The sequence below is a fragment of the Solanum verrucosum genome, unplaced genomic scaffold (assembly GCF_900185275.1).
Source record: "Solanum verrucosum unplaced genomic scaffold, falcon-dt-bn FXZP01000056.1, whole genome shotgun sequence".
NCBI lineage: Eukaryota > Viridiplantae > Streptophyta > Magnoliopsida > Solanales > Solanaceae > Solanum > Solanum verrucosum.
The window spans coordinates 982666-1001269 of record NW_026020072.1 but is presented as its reverse complement, the minus strand read 5'-3'; the positions used below and the strand labels follow the sequence as shown (position 1 = coordinate 1001269).

General features: G+C 34.9%; 1 protein-coding gene across 1 annotated transcript in view; it reads left to right on the top strand.

The window, feature by feature from the left end:
- The first annotated feature begins 6007 nt into the window (after nucleotides 1-6007).
- The window catches only part of LOC125823898 (uncharacterized), an 897951-nt gene continuing 885354 nt past the window's right edge, over nucleotides 6008-18604 (top strand). The window contains exon 1 of the mRNA XM_049503261.1: nucleotides 6008-6012. The gene's annotated coding sequence lies outside the window, so the exon portion shown is untranslated. The remainder of the gene's footprint in view (nucleotides 6013-18604) is intronic.

The window sequence follows — 18604 nt, the reverse complement described above, 5'->3', positions numbered from 1 at the left end:
ATCACCGCCAAGGCAGCTTGCACAAAACAGTGAGGTATTTTAATAATTCCAAGACCCCCATTTCACAACACATCTTCCACCAACGACACTCAGAAAATACCATTTATGCTAAGATCAATTTCGGGAGTTCTACTCGCCCGAATTCAATTCCGTAAAGTTGTACGGATTCCTTAACGACTTATCTATCTACTCATTTAATCAAAATCATAACTAAATCACCCGATTGTTACTAGATATATCTACACCTTAATGACTCAAATTTCATCCAAATCTGGACCAGGTTGAGAAATCTCAAGATACTATGAAAAAGTTTTCTGGCCCAAAATTTTTCCTTGTTGGCTTTCCCATAACGATGGGAACAGGTCGTTACACTATCAGGAGGGTCAAAATGATAAATTCATGAACCTTTCCAAAAATGAACAACCGGGTCATTACAGTAACTCAACCGTCTTCTTAGTTGTTATATTTTTGCTTTATTTAAGCATCCTCATTTGTAATATCATAGAGTGTATTACAAACTCTGCGGTGATGAAAAAATACCAACTTCTCTCTAGCTTTTATTTTCTTTATGTTTGTTAGATAGTAGAGGTTTGTTGCCTCATTAGAATTGGCCAGGTTATAAGGTCTAACCCCCTTGCATGTTCTTATTGAATTTTTTTTTTTACTTAACACTGTAAATATTATGTCTAGTTATAAATTTACCCAAAAAAACTAATTTTTTTGCGTATATATAGCAAAATAAAGAAAAGTGACTTTTATGATATAAACCTAAACTTGAGTCACCTTCCATAATATTTTCTTCTCCATACTATTCATTTTTGTGTTTCTTTGAATGATTTGTACGTTATATTCCGATCCCTCCATGTCTATATCGGGCTTATCTTTTCGTTCTTGACTTCCACGGATATGGTTCTTTCATGAGCTATATGTAAACATATATAAGGCATATACATCTATTGAATACACCAAACACTTAAAGTTTATTAGAAAATAAAAAAATTATAGAGTTATAGGTACATTTAGTGACAATAACACATATACCTTCTAAAGTTATAGGTATATCTAGTGACAATAGATTAATTTTTTATAGGGCAATATTTATTATCGTAAAAATATTTAAGAGTAATTAAGTTAATTCCATTACATCAGAATGACAAAATATTTAGTGACATATATATAGAATGTTGGTTATAAATACTCATATAGTCATATTATATTATTGTTGTTAAATATAATATAGTAATAGTTATATTATATAATCGCTTAACAAAAACCACAAAATTCTTCATTTATTGTTGTGATCTTTGTATATCAATATTGATAGATATATATACTTGACACATCTCTTTGTTCTGAAAAAGTCTCAAAAGATAAAGAGTCAAAACATTGAAATAAAGATAACCCATTCTTAAAAGTGGCTATTCTAGCATCTTATTAATTACAAGTCATGAGCTGTTTGTTATCTAAAGTGAGTACATCATAAATGCATGAACTGGCAAGTAGAGACCTACATAAATGAGTGGGAATAAGTCATAACTTGTTATTGATGCAGAATCAATTGCATTTCATGATGTGTAATTGGGATGTGTAAATAGGGCAGTCCATATGTTATGAACCAGCTTCAGTCCAATGTTGATATCTATACGGATGTCACACAATTAGTTATTAGGCTGAAAAAAAGCAATAAAATTGAAAGGCCTTTGTAAAGGCTGATTTGGAACCCGGACCCAATTAACAACTAGCTAAAACAATAACGATGAGAAAGAATGATTTATGCAGATTGTTGAGAAAAATATATAGTCTTCTCATCCCTTTCTTTGAGTCTATACTTCTCTATCTCCTTTCTAATTATCTTCTCAATAGTTCTTTTTGTTAGTTCCATTTTCCCATTATAATTTCAAATTTAGTAATTATAGTAGTATTTGAATATTTGTATTGTGAAATTGAAATTGTTACACCATCTTTATTTTTTACCTTTAATACCAATCAGTAGTAAATGAGATTATGAGAACAGCAAGGAGACGTTGGACAGATATTAAGAAAGCAAAGTGAGCTCAGAAAGTCAACCCACAAAAATAGGTTCAAAAACATCATCAAATAATTTATTTATTTTTAGAGAAGTATTGAAAACAATACTTCTGAATTTGACGTAAACTATTAGTTTCATGGTTAAATTATTGACAGTCTTAAAAACATTAATCTTTTTGATTGACTGAACTTAAATACACTCATGATCTGCCACATAGCGTAATAAGTGGTCTCAAACTCTTGTAGGAGGGTGTGACTCTTAATAAAAAACCGAGAGAAGAGTTGAAAATACCACTGAACTTGCGAGAACTAGTAGTTTTTTCCTCGAACTATTGATATCCTTAAAACTAATTACCATGAATTTTAGAAAAAGGTGTAAAAAAAACTTTTCATCCACCTATTTGCTAAAATTACTTCTCCACTCACTTTTTAACTCACTTATACCCTTGAAACTAACAACCTTGTTATTATTTTATTTATAAAATATTATTTATTATTTATTACTTTCTTATTTGGTGAAATAAAAACTACATCCCATAAGATTTTTTTCCTATAATTTTTTCATCCGAAATAATATACTCACACTATGAATCAAACTTTTTTTTAAAAATAATCAGGTAATCATAATTCTTATAATAAATATTTATAATGAATAATAAAAGTAGTTGGGGCATGTTTAAGAAGAAATTTCGTATTTAATTAAAGAATGTAAACAAAAATTGAATTAATTCTTGACCCCTTGAGACTAAAGAGTGTTATTGAACCAATAGTTGGTCTTTGTGTATTTACACCGAAGTAAACAATTTAACTGTAAGTTATATTCACTAAACATGTCTTTGATGTCTTTGTTTTTTTATATGAAAAAAAATGATTCATGGGGTTGATATATTAATTTAAATCGGATAAATTATAAGGAAAGAATCTAACGGACGTACATAGGTTATAAGGAAATAATCTAATGGAGATGAATTTTAGTATCACTCGACAATAAGAAAATGAGAAGTAATAAATAATATTGTAAAATAAAATAAAGATGAGGTTGTTAGTTTCATTCTTGAACTTGGCGAAATTATTAGTTTCGTCCACAAATTATTAAGAAACCTCAATTATTAACAAACCTTAACATATCTCTCTACTTTTAAAACACCCTCTCATTTCATACAATATATCTATATATATGTCACATCAGTAGAAAATCATGTGTACACGTGTGAATAACACGTTTATGTGTATGATATGAAAGTGTGTATTTAAGTTCAATTAGTCAAATTAAAAAACGTTTTTAAGGCTATCAATAATTCAAAAACAAAACTAATACTCGCATCAAGTGTAGAAATAGCTTCAAAATGACATCATCAACAAACTCAATCATCAATTTTTCAAACAAATTAATAAATCAAAAAAGCTCAATCTTTAAGTAGGAACCCAAAAGTAGAGTTCTTAAATTTTCACTGTAAGGGAACTATGGTCTTGAAAGAAAGACATTATGAGGGATAATTATGGCCAATTACACTTGTCCAATTAGTTTACAAATGTATAAATTATATATATATATATATATTAATTTTTTATTTTTTTTAAAAAAAAACAAATTTATACCACTAGACGTACAGGGCGTCTAGCGGCCTTTTATTAATAATAAGATAAAATCTTCAACGTGAATAAGTACAAGCAAGGGGGGATAGGCCTTACCTTACCAATCCTAATGAGGTAACAAATCTCTACTAATTAACAAGCATGAAGAAAATAAGAGCTAGAGAAAACTAAGTATTTTATTATTATCACAAAGTTTATTATACACTCTAGGCAGATGATGATGATAATATATATATATCCGTAATTTGTCCACGATAGGGGTGTCAAATATGGCCCAAAATCTTATGAATTGGACACAAAGTAATTTTGTTTTGGGCGGAATTTATCGTGAACAATATAATCCATTTTTAAAGTGATGCCAATACTAGCTCAACTCTAACATAATTCTAAGATTTACCTCAACTTGGATTTAATCCTTGGGATTTATTTTGACCTTCCCTGTGTATTCATATTTTTTGTTATTTGCATTTTTAATATGAGTTGGTATGCTAATAACAAGAATATTAGTGACCTAAAATTATAATGAGGTGTAATTTTAAATTGTTTTCGATCAATAGAAGGTAAATTTGGACATTTTCTTGTGTACAAATATATTCATATCTATCATTTTTTTTTAAATTCAAAATGATATCATATAAAATTGAGTAAGTTGATTACTTATAAACTCAAAGAGAAACAACAAATATTCTTTTGAATTAGAGTATTATTTTTTATTAGCGTAAAAAATCTTTCAAAATACTTGGTTTGATTTTAAACATCATTTATTTTGAAGCGGAGAGAATAAGATGTTATCATGTGATTTTTTATTGATATCGACACTAATATAGTGTTTTGTCACTATGGAAAGATAGTTTTTGTTATATCTAGAGTTGACAAAAATAGCTCATAAAATCATAACCTGTCAAATTCATTCAAGTTTAGATTGATCCAACAGTGAAGAGAGATTCCAATTATACTACATGATCTGAGATTTCGATGTATATCAATCTTATTGATCTACAAAATGACAATACTCATTGAACAATTATAGACATGGATGCTAACATGCTACGTTGGCACAATTGGTAATAATTCTTGGCGGAACCTATCGGTGACCACTTAAAGTTGACATCAACTTTCCCTTAGACACCTCAAATTAAGGTTTGTTCATTTAAGACACCCATTGTAAGGCTCCGGTGTGTCATTTTGACACTTTTTTGACGATCAACAAAAAAATTAAGAAGAGTGTAACACACTCGCTGATGATGTATCAAAGTGACGAATTAAATGAAGACATTTGAGATAGATACCTAAAATAAGTATTAAGAAAATATTGTAAGTGAAAACCTATTTAGTTAATTACTTATAAAATGTTACATTTCAATTTTATTTTATTTTTAAAAAAATTGATGTTAGAATCAAGTATGATACTTTGCTCAAAATCATATCTCAAATAATCTGTACTGAAACAAAAATATGTATCATGTTAATTTCATGCTTTAAAATCATGAAGGTTAACGAAACCATAAAAATCCTGCAAAACTTTTGCTCAAGCCTTGAGATTAGAAAGTACTTGTAAAAACTCATGCATAATCACTTTAATTCATAAGGAATTTCTGAAGTAAATTATTTATCTTATTATGTTATTATTAATCAAGGATTTATTTTATAGCTAACAACAATCATTTATTAACATAAGAATAACTTGAACTGGAGAAATCATTCTATGGAGTTCTTGGAGATAAAGTTTGGGCAAAAATCGTGTTGGTAAATTTTAGTAGTATGAGTTTTAGAAAGCAAAGAAGTCAAGAAGAATATTGGTAGAAGAACATTTTTATTGATATCTTCAGATTTCATTTATAAGACTGGAATGAAAAAACAGAAAGCAATAAACCCACTACTAGCATATTTCTAACTCACTTACTCCTAAATAATAGGAATAGATGGCTAACAACTAATTGACTAAGTCTTATCTAATATAATGCAGTAAAAGTAAAAGTGCAGTTGAAAAAGTAAATTCCTAACACTCCTCCTTGCTTTGGAAACTACAAACTCCAATTTTCTGTCTGAGAAGCTGAAACTTGCCGACTGGTAAAGGCTTAGTGAATATATCAGCCAATTGTTCTTCCGTCTTGCAGTAGACAAGAGTTATATCTCCATCTTTTTGCACTTCTCTCAAGAAAAAGAACTTGATTTTGAAGTGCTTAGTTCTTCCATGAAACACAGGATTGTGAGATATAGCTATTGCTGCTTCATTGTCCACGAACACTTTGATGCTTCCAGTCGGTTCCATATGCAAATCAACCAGAATTTTCTTCAGCCACAATGCTTGATTTACTGCTGCTGCAGCTGCCACAAACTCAGCTTCGACAGTAGATTGATCTACAATATCTTTTTTCTTACAACTCCATGAGAAAATTCCAGAACCAAGACTAAAACAGTACCCTGAAGTACTCTTTGCATCATCCTCGGAACCGCCCCAATCAATGTCGGAATACCCACAAAGCTTCACAGGTTGACTCTTCTGAAACATGACTCCATAGGTGATGGTTCCTTTGATGTATCACACAACTCTTTTGGCTGCCTGCAAATATACTTCACTAGGACAATGCATGAATCTTGATAAAACATTTACATCATACAATATATCAGGTCTTGTTGTTGTAAGATACATTAAACACCCAATGAAACTTCTGAAGTATGTCTCATCCACCTTTTCGGCTCCATCATCTTTACTTAGTTTCTCTTTTTGGTTCATGGGAGTACTAATCTCTTTGCAATTGTCCATTTTGAATTTCTTGAGAATTTCCTTTGCATACTTTTTCTGGCAAACGAAAACTCATATTTTCCTTGTGTAATCTCCATTCCAAGGAAATATGTCATAAGACCAAGATCAAACATTTCAAAAGCTTGCATCATATCTTGCTTGAATTCATCAATTAGCTTTTCACTGCTCCCTGTAATCAAAAGGTCATCCACATAAAGAGAAACAACAAGAATCTCATTGCTATTATGTTTAACATACAATGTGAATTCTGAAAGACTCTTTTCAAAATCGAGACCGAGCAAATAATCATCTATTCGACTATACCAAGCTCTTGGTGCCTGTTTTAAGCCATATAGAGCTTTATGTAGTCGATAGACTTTATCTTCCTTTCCATCTATAACAAACCCTTCAGGTTGCTCAACATAAATTTCTTCTTCAAGAATGCCATTAAGAAATGCTGGTTTGACATCCATCTGATGCACTTTCCAGCCACGTTGTGCAGAAACAATTATAAGCAATCTGATCGTGTCAAGCCTAGCAATGAGAGCGAAAGTGTCAGAATAATCTACACCAAAAATCTGCGCATACCCTTAACTACAAGCCTTGCTTTATGCTTGTTGATTAAACCATCAACATTTAGCTTGGTTCGGAACACCCACTTTACCCCAATTACTTTTCTGCCTTGAGGTTTGTCAACAAGCTGTCACGTATCATTTTTTTCGATCATAAACAACTCCTTCTCCATTGCATTTCTCCACTTCGGGTCTTTGAGAGAATCTTTAGGGTTAGCAGGTTCACGAATCGCAGCATTGAATCTCTCATCAGAGAGCAATCGAGTTCCCCGAACTAGTGGATCATTGTCCCTTTCATTTAACCACGAGCTTGTATTCTGGACGAAATTCCTTGAGTCATCCCAATCCCATTCTTCATTCATCATGAAGTGGACATCTCTGCTGATAATTATCTTCTCACCTTCAGGTTGAAAGATGTTGTACGCTTTTGAAACATTACTGTAGTCAATAAAAATGCCTGGGGCAGCCTTCTTATCTAGTTTATCCCGTTTGACCTGAGGTACATAGGTAAAACAAAGACAACCAAACACTTTAAGAAAATCCAGCGGAGGCTTGTATCCATACCATGCTTCAAAAAGAGTTTGATCTTTCACAACTTTTGAGGGAAGTCAATTTTGTAGGAACACAGCTGTATTTGTTGCCTCTGCCCAAAACATCTTTAGCAATTCTTTTTGTGCAACATACATCTTGCCATCTCCATGATATATCTGTTTCTTCTCTCACTAACTCCATTTTGTTCTAAAGTATAAGGAGCAGTAAGTTGACGTTCAATCTCTGCTTCTTCACAAAATAGATCAAACTGATGAGAAGTGTACTCCTTGCCATTGTCAGATCGTAAAATCTAAATTTTGCAGCAATTTTCATTTTCCAACTTCGCTTTCAACTTCCAAAAAATGCTCTTGACCTCTGATTTGTACTTTAAAAAATAAATCCAGCATATTCGTAACAAATCATCAATAAAAATAACATAATAAAGACTACCTTTAAGTGAGGGAGTCCTTTGGGGTCCTCCAATATTGGTGTGAACCAGCTGCAACTTTCTTGTTGCTTTCCAAGTTGCCTTTGGGAATGGAAGTCTACTTTGTTTTCCAAATTGACAAGCCCGACAATTTTTAGAACTCGCTCCCAGTTTAGAAAGGTTCTTGACTATCACCAATTCTTGCATTTTGAGAAGCCCTTGATAATGATAGTGTCTGAGTCTCTTATGCCATAACTCGGAAGCATTTTCTCTTGCCGAATACACCACTTGTTCTTCCTCCAATGGATTTAATGAGAAACTTCTGCCTCTCATTTTGACTTTAAACAAGTCATGTCCTGAGGCTTCTTTGATCAAGCAATGTTTATCTTCAAAATACAATTTGAAACTTTTTTCTAACAATTGACCAACACTTAGCAAGTTCTTATCTAAATCTGGTACATAAAGAACATCGGAAATTGCTTTAGTACCTAATTGTGTTTCAATTGTAATAGTTCCCATTCCTTTTGCCGGAATATAACCGCCATGACCTATTTGACTTTTGTAACTCCAGTAGGCTTCAAGTATTTAAAGATCTTTGTCATGAGTCATATGGTTTGTGCATCCGCTATCAATCAGCCAAGCCTCAGTTGAAACATTGCTTACAAAACACGATGCCACAACGAGTTGATCCTCTTCCTGTTCATTAACAACCTGGGCATCTTGCTGCTGCAATTTACTCTTGCAGATAATTGCTTCATGCCCGAGTTAGTTGCACTTACTACATTTAGCATCTGGCCTTTTCCAACACTTATACGGCGCATGACCATTCTTTCCACAATGCTTACAAGGAGGATAGTTTCCTTTAAAGCTATCTGTTTTGCTTTTGTTGTTGTAGTGAGCTGCTCTTTCTCCATTTGTTGGCTGGTTCTTCTTATTATTTTTCTTTTTGTATCTTCCATTCTCTTCATGTTTGGCCATCAATGCTCCCTCTCTGATTCCATCTTCTCTCATAACCCTTCTTTGTTCTTGAGCCTGTAAGGAATTCAATAATTCAGCCAAAGTGATTTTTGACAGATCCTTGGTGTTCTCCAAAATGGTAATGGTGGCTTCAAATCTTTTAGGTACAGTAACCAGAATCTTTTCAACAATATGCGAGTCTTTAAACTCAGAACCAAGTAATCTTACTCTGTTTGCTATGCTCATAAGCCTGTCAGAGTATTCTTTGATGGTTTCCGATTCTTTCATCTTCTGTAACTCAAAGTCTCTAATGAGATTCATCACTTGAATACCTTTGATACAATCATCTCCTTCATATTCTGCCTTGAGATAATCCCAGATGGCTTTTGCTGATTTTAAAGACATGATGCGAGTTAAAATTGCTGAAGAGACTGCTTGAAAAAGACATGTCTTTGCCTTAGATTTTTTGGTTTTCTTGTCCTTGTGATTTTTAAGTTGAGCCATTGATGAGTTTTCGGGTAGCGGAAGAACTTCATAGTCTTCCTCAATTGCCTCTCAAAGATCTAAAGCTTCGAGATAAGCTTTCATCCTCATTGCCCACATATGAATTTTCACCATTGAAGACAAGAGGTGCCATTACCGAGAAACTTGAGCTTTCTTCCATTTTTAATCTTTTGCTATTTCTGGTTGTGGTGCTTGAGTCACTTGAAACAATCACTCACAGAAATACCCACAGATCCCGCATAAATAAAAAAAGCTCTGATACCAATTGTTGGTAAATTTTAGTAGTATGAGTTTTAGAAAGCAGAGAAGTCAAGAAGAATATTGGTAGAAGAACATTTTTATTGATATTTTCAGATTTCATTTATAAGACTGGAATGAAAAACAGAAAGCAGTAAACCCACTACTAGCATATTCCTAACTCACTAACTTACTCCTAAATAATAGGAATAGATGGCTAACAATTAATTGACTAAGTCTTATCTAATATAATGCAGTAAAAGTAAAAGTGCAGTTGAAAAAGAAAATTCCTAACAAATCGTGATTGAAAATCCTAGAATTCTTAAAAAAATACTGAACTTGGAGCCTTTCTTGAAAAACTGAAAATATTTCATTCATGATGTTCCTAATCTTTGGGAGAAGGAGAACAGAGATTTTGAGAGTAACTATATATATATTAGGATGTTATTAGGTTATAAGATGAATTCAGGAAAGCTAATGGAGGATAAAAAAGCAACAATACCCCTCTTAGAACATAAAAACACAAGAAGAATTGAAAAAATATTTTTTAATGAATCCAATAAGCCAATTCGGCGATTCGGAGGCCCCATCACCAAAATATTTGGCAGATCGCCAAAGTGGGCCTTTAGATTGTCAAAGTTAACAATTTTTAAAGGTTTTCAGGTCATTTTGGCAATATGCAAAACTCTTCGACGATTCGCCGAACTGACAGATCTCATCGCCAAACTTTCTAGTCCAAATACATTATATTCCAATAAAACAACCATAACTTTTTACTCCAAAATTGGAGTAATGAAAACGATCAGTGGGCTTGGAAAAAAGACTGAAAGACCTTTATACTGGTGGGTCTTAGTCTATAATATGCTTAATATTTTAGGAGTAATTATTGCTTAAATTTGACCTTTGTAAAATCTTATACCGAAACTCAATCGGTTAAAAACTTTCTACTCAACTTTGAGCTAGAGGTTTCTTATGACCTTAATTCATGTACAACACGTATCCTACACTAAGAAAGTGATCTTAACACCTATGTGTAAATAGAAATATTCGTCTTTGGGTTTATACATATTCAATGAACAATTTGAACTAAGCTTATAATTTGTGGGGTGTTACAGTATCTCCCTATTGGGATCATTTTTCCACGAATGAAGATCAAAACTAGAATAGACATATCAATAGAGTAAAACAAGATTTCTTTGGGCTATTTGCTCTATATATATTATAATAAATCAAATTGTACTAAAAAATGAGTGTGGTCGAAAAGATGTGCTATAATTCATATATAAGATTATATAATACATTATTTATGTAAATTGATCAATTTAATGGTCTAATTTATTTGGTCTATTGTAACGACCTGATTCCGTCGTTATGGAAAAGTCATTAGGGAAAGAATTGGGGCTAGAAAATTTTTTCGTAGTAACTTGAGATTTCCTAGCATAGTCCAGATTTGACGAAATCGGAGTCGATGAGGTCTATGAAATTTTGGTAAAAAATGAGAGATCTATAAATGAATTTGATTACATGGGTGGATAGCTAAGACATTAAGAAACCCGTATGACTTTACGGAATTGAATTCGGGTGAGTAGAACTCCCAAAATTGGTCTTAGCGTGAACGGATATTTCCTGAGTTTCATGGGATGAAGGTGTATTGTGAAATGGGGGTTTGGAATTCTTAAATCTACTCACTGTTTCCGAGCAAGATTTTGTGGTGGAATTATTCCCGCCATGGCGGGGACACTGTAGCGGGATGGGTCCAGCTGTAGTGGGACAGACGCGACTTAAGTCGAAAATAAAACCCCAAAATTTTTTATTCTGCACTTTTCGATTATGAGAGCTAGGAGACGACCCCAAACGAATTCTTGACCATTTTTCACCATTCTTGAGGCTAAAAGTACGGTTTTTCATTCCCCAAATCTATTTTTCGATCCGTAGAACTCAGTTTCTTGGGTAATTAACGATGGGGGAGGATTTTGATCTGGAATTTATGGTGGAAACACTATAATCTGGGTATCGGGATCAAGGGTTTAGTTTAGGGTTATTGAGTTTATTATAATCCGAATAATTAGACCTTAATTTGATTGTTGATCCTTGCATATAAATTGTTGTTTTAAGACCACAAAGAAGCGGGAAGAATTCGGAAAGGAAAGATTCAAGTGCCTTAGGGGATTCAAGCTTGGATTTGAGGTAGGTGATGGTTGTGATTTCATGTTGGTGTGATATATGCTTGTAATTTCTCATTATAATGCATGTATGTATGTGAATGTTGCATTATTGATCACCCTAATCGTAAATGAGGATAATTGAATAATTGTATGACATGAATCACCACTTGTTGTATGATTGTGAGAATATACATTGTGATTATGATTGTGGTTTGTTGAATGGATCGGTTTCCACGTTTCGGCATAAACATGGTATCAGGTGCCACGTTCTGGCATAATTATGGGATCAGTTGCCACGTTCTGGCATAAACATTGGATCGGGTACCACGTTCCGGTATGCTAACAGTTTGAGTGTAGGTTCAAAGAGATGACCATTGAATTGGGTTCCGTGAGAGGACAATTGAATTGTGTTGTGTATCTACTTCTGATGATTACGTTGATATCTAATGATGATTAATATTGGAAGATTGTATGTTGCTCTAAATTGATAATCAATGTGTATTATTAAGAACATGTGATGCTACATTGATCCTGAAAAGATGACTAATATTGTATATATTCGATATATGCCTATTTTATAATGTTGTGGTTACTTGCATGTATTTCACTTATTGGGATAACCGCGTGATCCTACCAGTACACTGTGGTTGTGTACTGATACTGCACTTGCTTGTTCTTTGTTAAGTGCAGGGCATCTTCAGGTGACTATTGATATACCTTAGCAAGATGACTATTGAGTGTGACCGGATTCAAGGGTGAGCCAGTTCTTTCAGGGTGCCATGGATCTTCTTGTTTAAGTCCACTCTTTTTGGACTCAGACTATTTGTTTTAGGTGTTGTTTAGTTTTAGGTTATACCCTTTGTTCTTCGACTTGTCGGTAGTAGAGTTTTGTTCTTCCGCATTAGTTTAGTTAGTTGTTTGTTAAAACCTTGGAGTTTATGGGGACTCCATTTTTGTAGACATTTAAACCTACTTCCATATCTTTAAATGTCTTAGTTTTCTTAAAATTTGTTTGTTTGGGTTGTAGTAATGGTTCTCCCACTGGAGGGTTTGTGTGGGTGCTAATCACGACGGTCTGGGTCATAACAAAGTTGGTATCAAAGCCTATGTTCATTGATCTCATGGTACCAAAACGAGTCTAGTAGAATCTTGCGGAATAGTATGATGACATTCGTACTTTTTTTCGAGAGGCTACAAGACTTTAGCAAAAACTCACTTCTTTCTACTCATTCGTGCTATGACTTGTATCCAATTGGTATCTGGGTGATACAAATTGGTATTTTTCCTCCTTCACTCTATGGTCGGAGCTAGAGCAACAACAACGGTAACACCATCACTAGCAAGAAAAGATGTCTATAGACTACCGACAGTTGAATAAAGTCACCATTCAGAACAAGTATCCATTGCCTCAGATAGATGACATTTTTGACCAATTGCAAGGTGCATCGTTTTTCTCTAAGATTGATTTAAGGTCTGGTTACCATCAGTTAAAGGTTGAGGCGGTTAAGAATTGGGTTCGACCAAGTTCTATGATTGAAATTAGCAGTTTTATAGGGCTCGCTAGCTACCATTGTCGCTTGTGGTATAAGTTGAGTCCAATTGGTATCTCAACGAAGTGAACTAGACGATGTAGTCCTTGCTGAAGGGACACAAGCAAGTTAATTGGAACTGAGAAGGTTCCAATTGGTATCTGGCCTTAGGGGACGTATAAGGCATAGATGATCAATATTGGTCGTCTTTGGAATGAACTAATTAATGAATTTGGACTTGTCTGCAATTTGTAATTGCTCGAGTGTCGTGAAACTTGTTGTGAATAGAAAGTCATCACAAGATTAGGTACAAGGGTCTAGATAAATTATGATGTGGTTCGTAAGCGAGAAATCTGGACGTGCGTTGCGACCAACTGATAACCGTGTGAGAGTCTGGGTGTATCCTGGGGATATATGTGTGGTAGTGTTGAAACGATGTAAAAGGATTCTAAAGTGCATACTTCGTTGGGTTGACCGGGGGTTAAACAATGATTGTCCTAGCTAAAGGGATTTTCTTAAATGCCTAGTTATAGCTGGGAAATCTAGGGGAAATATAGAAAAGAGAGGAACCCCATAAAAAATGTTGGCAGGGATTCTGTTTCTGTCGGGGTAACTGCGGGGCCGCTGGGGCGGGATTTTCTCGCTAAGGCGAGGCCGTCGGTGCGGGATTCCTCCCACCAGAGCGGGACAGTGCGAGACAGAACCTCAGCCCTATCTCCCATGTTTTCCCTAGTCACAATTTTGGACCTCAAATCGTACCTAAACTAACCCCCGCAATCTAATTTAATGTTCAACAATTGAATATAAGTTATAAAGTGTGTTAAAATTATGGAGAACCTGGACATATGAGGAGGAAACCAGGAGAGGAGGTTGGCCGTCAAGACGACAGGGCTAAGTTATATGTTTTTTCGGGCAAGACCAAGTTGAGGTGTGTGATGTAGTGGTCACTAGTGCTACTCTTGTATGTGCTCGGATGGCTATTATTTTTTTATTCGGGTTCTACTTATTTGTATGTGTCAATTCAATTACATTGGGATTTGATGTGGCTTGTGATATACTTGATGCCCCTATCCATGTTTCTACCCCAGTTGAATAGTCAGTCATAAGAACCCATGTGTATCGTGTTGTCGTGTTGTGGTTATGGATTTTCATATTTGGGTTGATTTGGTTATGCTGGATATGACTGACTTGATATAATCTTAGGCATGACTTGGTTCTCCCCCCTATTATACCGGGCCTACTTGTAATACTAAGTCGGTAACTCTAGAGATTCCCGGTAGGGAAAGATTAGAGTGGGAAGAGGTATACAAGTCTAAGCTAGCTAAGATCATATCCTCCATTCGAGCTAGGAAATTGGTGGGGCAGGGTTGTTTGGCTTATATGGCTCATGTTTGGGATGTTGAGGTTGAGTCTCCCTCTATTGAGTTTGTTTCTGTGGTGTCTGAGTTTAAGGAATTGTTCCTATGAATTTTCCTGGTAAGAATCTGAATAGAGATATATATTTCTGCATTGACTTGGAAACTGATACTCGCCCCATTTTCCATCCCTCTGTATCATATGTCTCCAGCAGAATTAAGAGAGCTTAAGGCTCAAATCCAAGAGCTTCTTGATAAGGTTTCATCCGTCCTAGTACTTCCCCGTGGGGTACTCCTGTCTTGTTGTTAAGAAGATGGAGGGTAGTATTAGGACTGGTGATTTTATCTTGAGCCATAATGGAGTGGATTAATACCGAAATGACAAGCTTATGGATGAAGAAAGTCCCATTGAGTATACTTGGGTGAAGGTAATTGAATAGTTTAGTAAGTAAATGTGTATAAAATTGGGTTAGCTCTTTGAATTTGATGGGTATACTTGAGTTTGAGGTGTCATGTCGATAAAAAGGTTGGCTTCGTAGTGATAGCCAGGGCTAACCGAATGTAATGGTGGTATGAGTTCGTGATGGATTGTGATGGGATGCAACTATATAATAAGATTGTTGGTAAAGAGAATTTTGTATAGTAAGTACGACTTGCGAGTGTCTAAGGTCGTGGTTTTCTAATATTGGGTGAGTAACGTGGTTGTATGAAAAGTTTTAAGAGATGGTGGGACACCACTCAAATAGAATGTTAAAGAGCTAGAGTTATAATAAAGGAAAATATAGTGGGATGTAGTACATCCTTTAGAGAGAGGCTAGAGCAAGAATATTTTATTTGATTGCAAGGGCTAAAGATATATCTTTAGTGGAGTAGATAATTGGGTTCAGAGATGTGTGATTTCATTGTTTTGTTGTGGCTATGATAATAGTGTCATGGATCAATTAGATGAGTCAAAAAGTATCGAAAAAGACTTGAGAAAGGAGTGTGCGGACATTAGCTTGAGTGTGATGACAAGTGCTTGATTTTGTTTTTGAGGCTAGTAATGAGTAGATTGAAATTTTAGCGAAATATATGGTAAGATCGATGGAGATGAGATCAATGATAAACGGAGATCCATGAATTCATAAAAATCTTCAAGGTACAAGCTAATGTTGATAGAGAAAGGATTGTGTTACATGGTGGAAATTACAATTCAGATTTTTCATTGTGAGTCTACATTCGTGGTGATGTATTTTGTCAAGGTATGAATTATCAAGGTGAGAAATGATCAATTGTATCCTATATTGAGCATTTGAAAGGACTTACACCTGGGTTGAGTCGTAAGTTTACTACTATTGATTGTTAAGTACCTAAGAAAGGTTTCATTTTTAAAAGTGTTGGTTTATAATAAGGTAAATGGTCGGAGTGTGTATAAATGTTGTTAGTATTGTGAGTATGATTCACTAGCTATGCTATAGTGTGTTTTCACTTTTGTATGTGGATCCCTAGTGGTGGATTAGGGGTACCAAATCCTGCGATGTTCTCTTGGTTGAGTGGGAAGATTGGGAAGATTTGGTTATTTCGAATGATATAATTGGTGTTGTCTTAGAGTTGTTAAAGTATTTTAGTGGTTCTACATGTACCACCTTGCTTATGAGAATTTATAGAAGAGCCACCATGCTTATTTGTCGTTGTCCGGCAATCTTAATATTCCTCTAGTCATCGAGGTCATGTATTGATTATGTGTGGTTGAATGTGGGGATCATTGGGTCCAATTCTACTGTTCTTAAGAGGTAATCTACAATTTCTAAATCTAGCATTTTGATAGTGTTGTTGGAGGGTTTGTATGCTTGGACATATCCCTCGATGAGTATCTCATTTCTAAATACCAATTTTTTTATAACTCAAACTCATGGGAAATTGGATTGTGAGATGGAGATGTTGATAAGAACTATGATTGTTCGGGTATTATGATTGTGTGTTGGTTGGTTCAGGTTCACCTCTAATTCTGGCGAGTTTTGATTTAGGATTTTATCATGGTTCTGTGAGAAAGATTCGTCCTGATGTTTGTGTCAAAGTCCTTGATAGCATGATGCAGACATGTGTACGTACGGTCAAACTTTGGTGGTTATTGGGAATAGCTTTGTGGTTAGCTAAGTGTACATACAACAATAATTATCCCTCGAGCATTGTGATGACTTCATTGAGGCATTGTAAGGGAGCATGTGTAGGTATTCAGTTGGTTGGTTTGGGGTTAGAGATGTGGAACCCTTAGGGGGTAATAAGATTCGGTAAGATGGGTCGGCGAGACAAGTATCCCCAGTAATTCGACGATTCAGATACTACTCTACCTTTATTTTTTTAGCCAATCTTTCCTAGTTGATCACTCGAGGATGAGTGATGGATAAATTGGTATTTATTGTAATGACTTGATTCCATCATTATGGAAAAGCCTCTGGGAAAAGAATTGGGGCTAGAAAACTTTTTCGTAGTAACTTGAGATTTTCTAACCTAATCCAAATTTGGACGAAATCGGAGTCAATGAGGTCTAGGAAAATCTGGTAACAAATGAGAGATCTATTAAGGAATTTGATTACATGAGTGGATAGCTAAGACGTTAAGGAACCCATACGACTTTACGGAATTGAATTCGGGTGAGTAGAACTCCCAAAATTGATCTTAGCGTGAACAGGTATTTTCTGAGTGTCATGGGATGAAGGTGTGTTGTGAAATGGGGGTTTGGAATTCTTAAATCTGTTCACTGTTTCCGTGCAAGCCGTTGTGGCGGAATTATTCCCGCCAGGGCGGGGACGCTATAGCGGGATAGACGCGACTTAAGTAGGAAATAAAACCCCAAAAACATTTTATTCTGTACTTTTCGACTTTGAGAGCTAGGAGACGACCCCAGATGAGTTCTTGACCGTTTTTCACAATTCTTGAGGCTAAAGGTAAGGTTTTCAATCCCCGAATCTATTTTTCAATTCGTAGAACTCAGTTTCTTGGGTAATTATCGATGGGGGAGGGTTTTGATTTGGAATTTGTGATAGAAAAAACTCTAATTTGGGTATGGGGATCAAGGGTTTGGTCTAGGGTTATTGAGTTTGTTTAATCCGGATAATTAGATCTTTGGTTGTTGATCCTTGCATATAAATTGTTGTTTTTAGACCACGAACAAGCGGAAAGAATCCAAAAAGGGAAGATTCAAGTGCCTTAGGGGATTCAAGCTTGTATTTGAGGTAGGTGATGATTGTGATTTTATGTTGGTGGATATATGTTTGTACTTGCTCATTATAATGCATGTATGTATTCGAATGTTGCATTATTGACCACCCTAATAGTAAATGAAGATAATTGAATAATTGTATGCCATGAATCACCTCTTGTTATATAATTATGAGAATATATATTGTGATTGTGATTGTGGTTTGTTGAATGGATCGGTTGCCACGTCCCGGCATAAACAAGGGATCGATTGCCACGTTCCGGCATAATTATGGGATCGGTTGCCACGTTCTGGCATAAACATTGGATCGGATACCATGTTTCGGTATGCTAACAGTTTGGGTGTGGGTTCCATGAGAGGACCATTGAGTTGGGTTCCGTGAGAGGACAATTGAATTGTGTTGTGTATCTACTTGTGATGATTACGTTGATATTTAATGATGATTGATATTGGAAGACAGTATGTTGCTCTAAATTGATAACCAATGTGTATTATTGAGAACATGTGATGCTACATTGATCCTGAAAAGATGACTAATATTGTATATGTTCGGTATATGCCTGTTTTATAATGTTGTGGTTACTTGCATGTGTTTCACTTATTGGGATAATCGCGTGATCCTACCAGTACATTGTGCTTGTGTACTGATACTGCACTTGCTTGTTCTTTGTTGAGTAAAGGGCATCTTCGGGCGGCTATTGATAGACCTTAGCTAGATGACTATTGAGCGTGACCGGATTCAAGGGTGAGTCAGT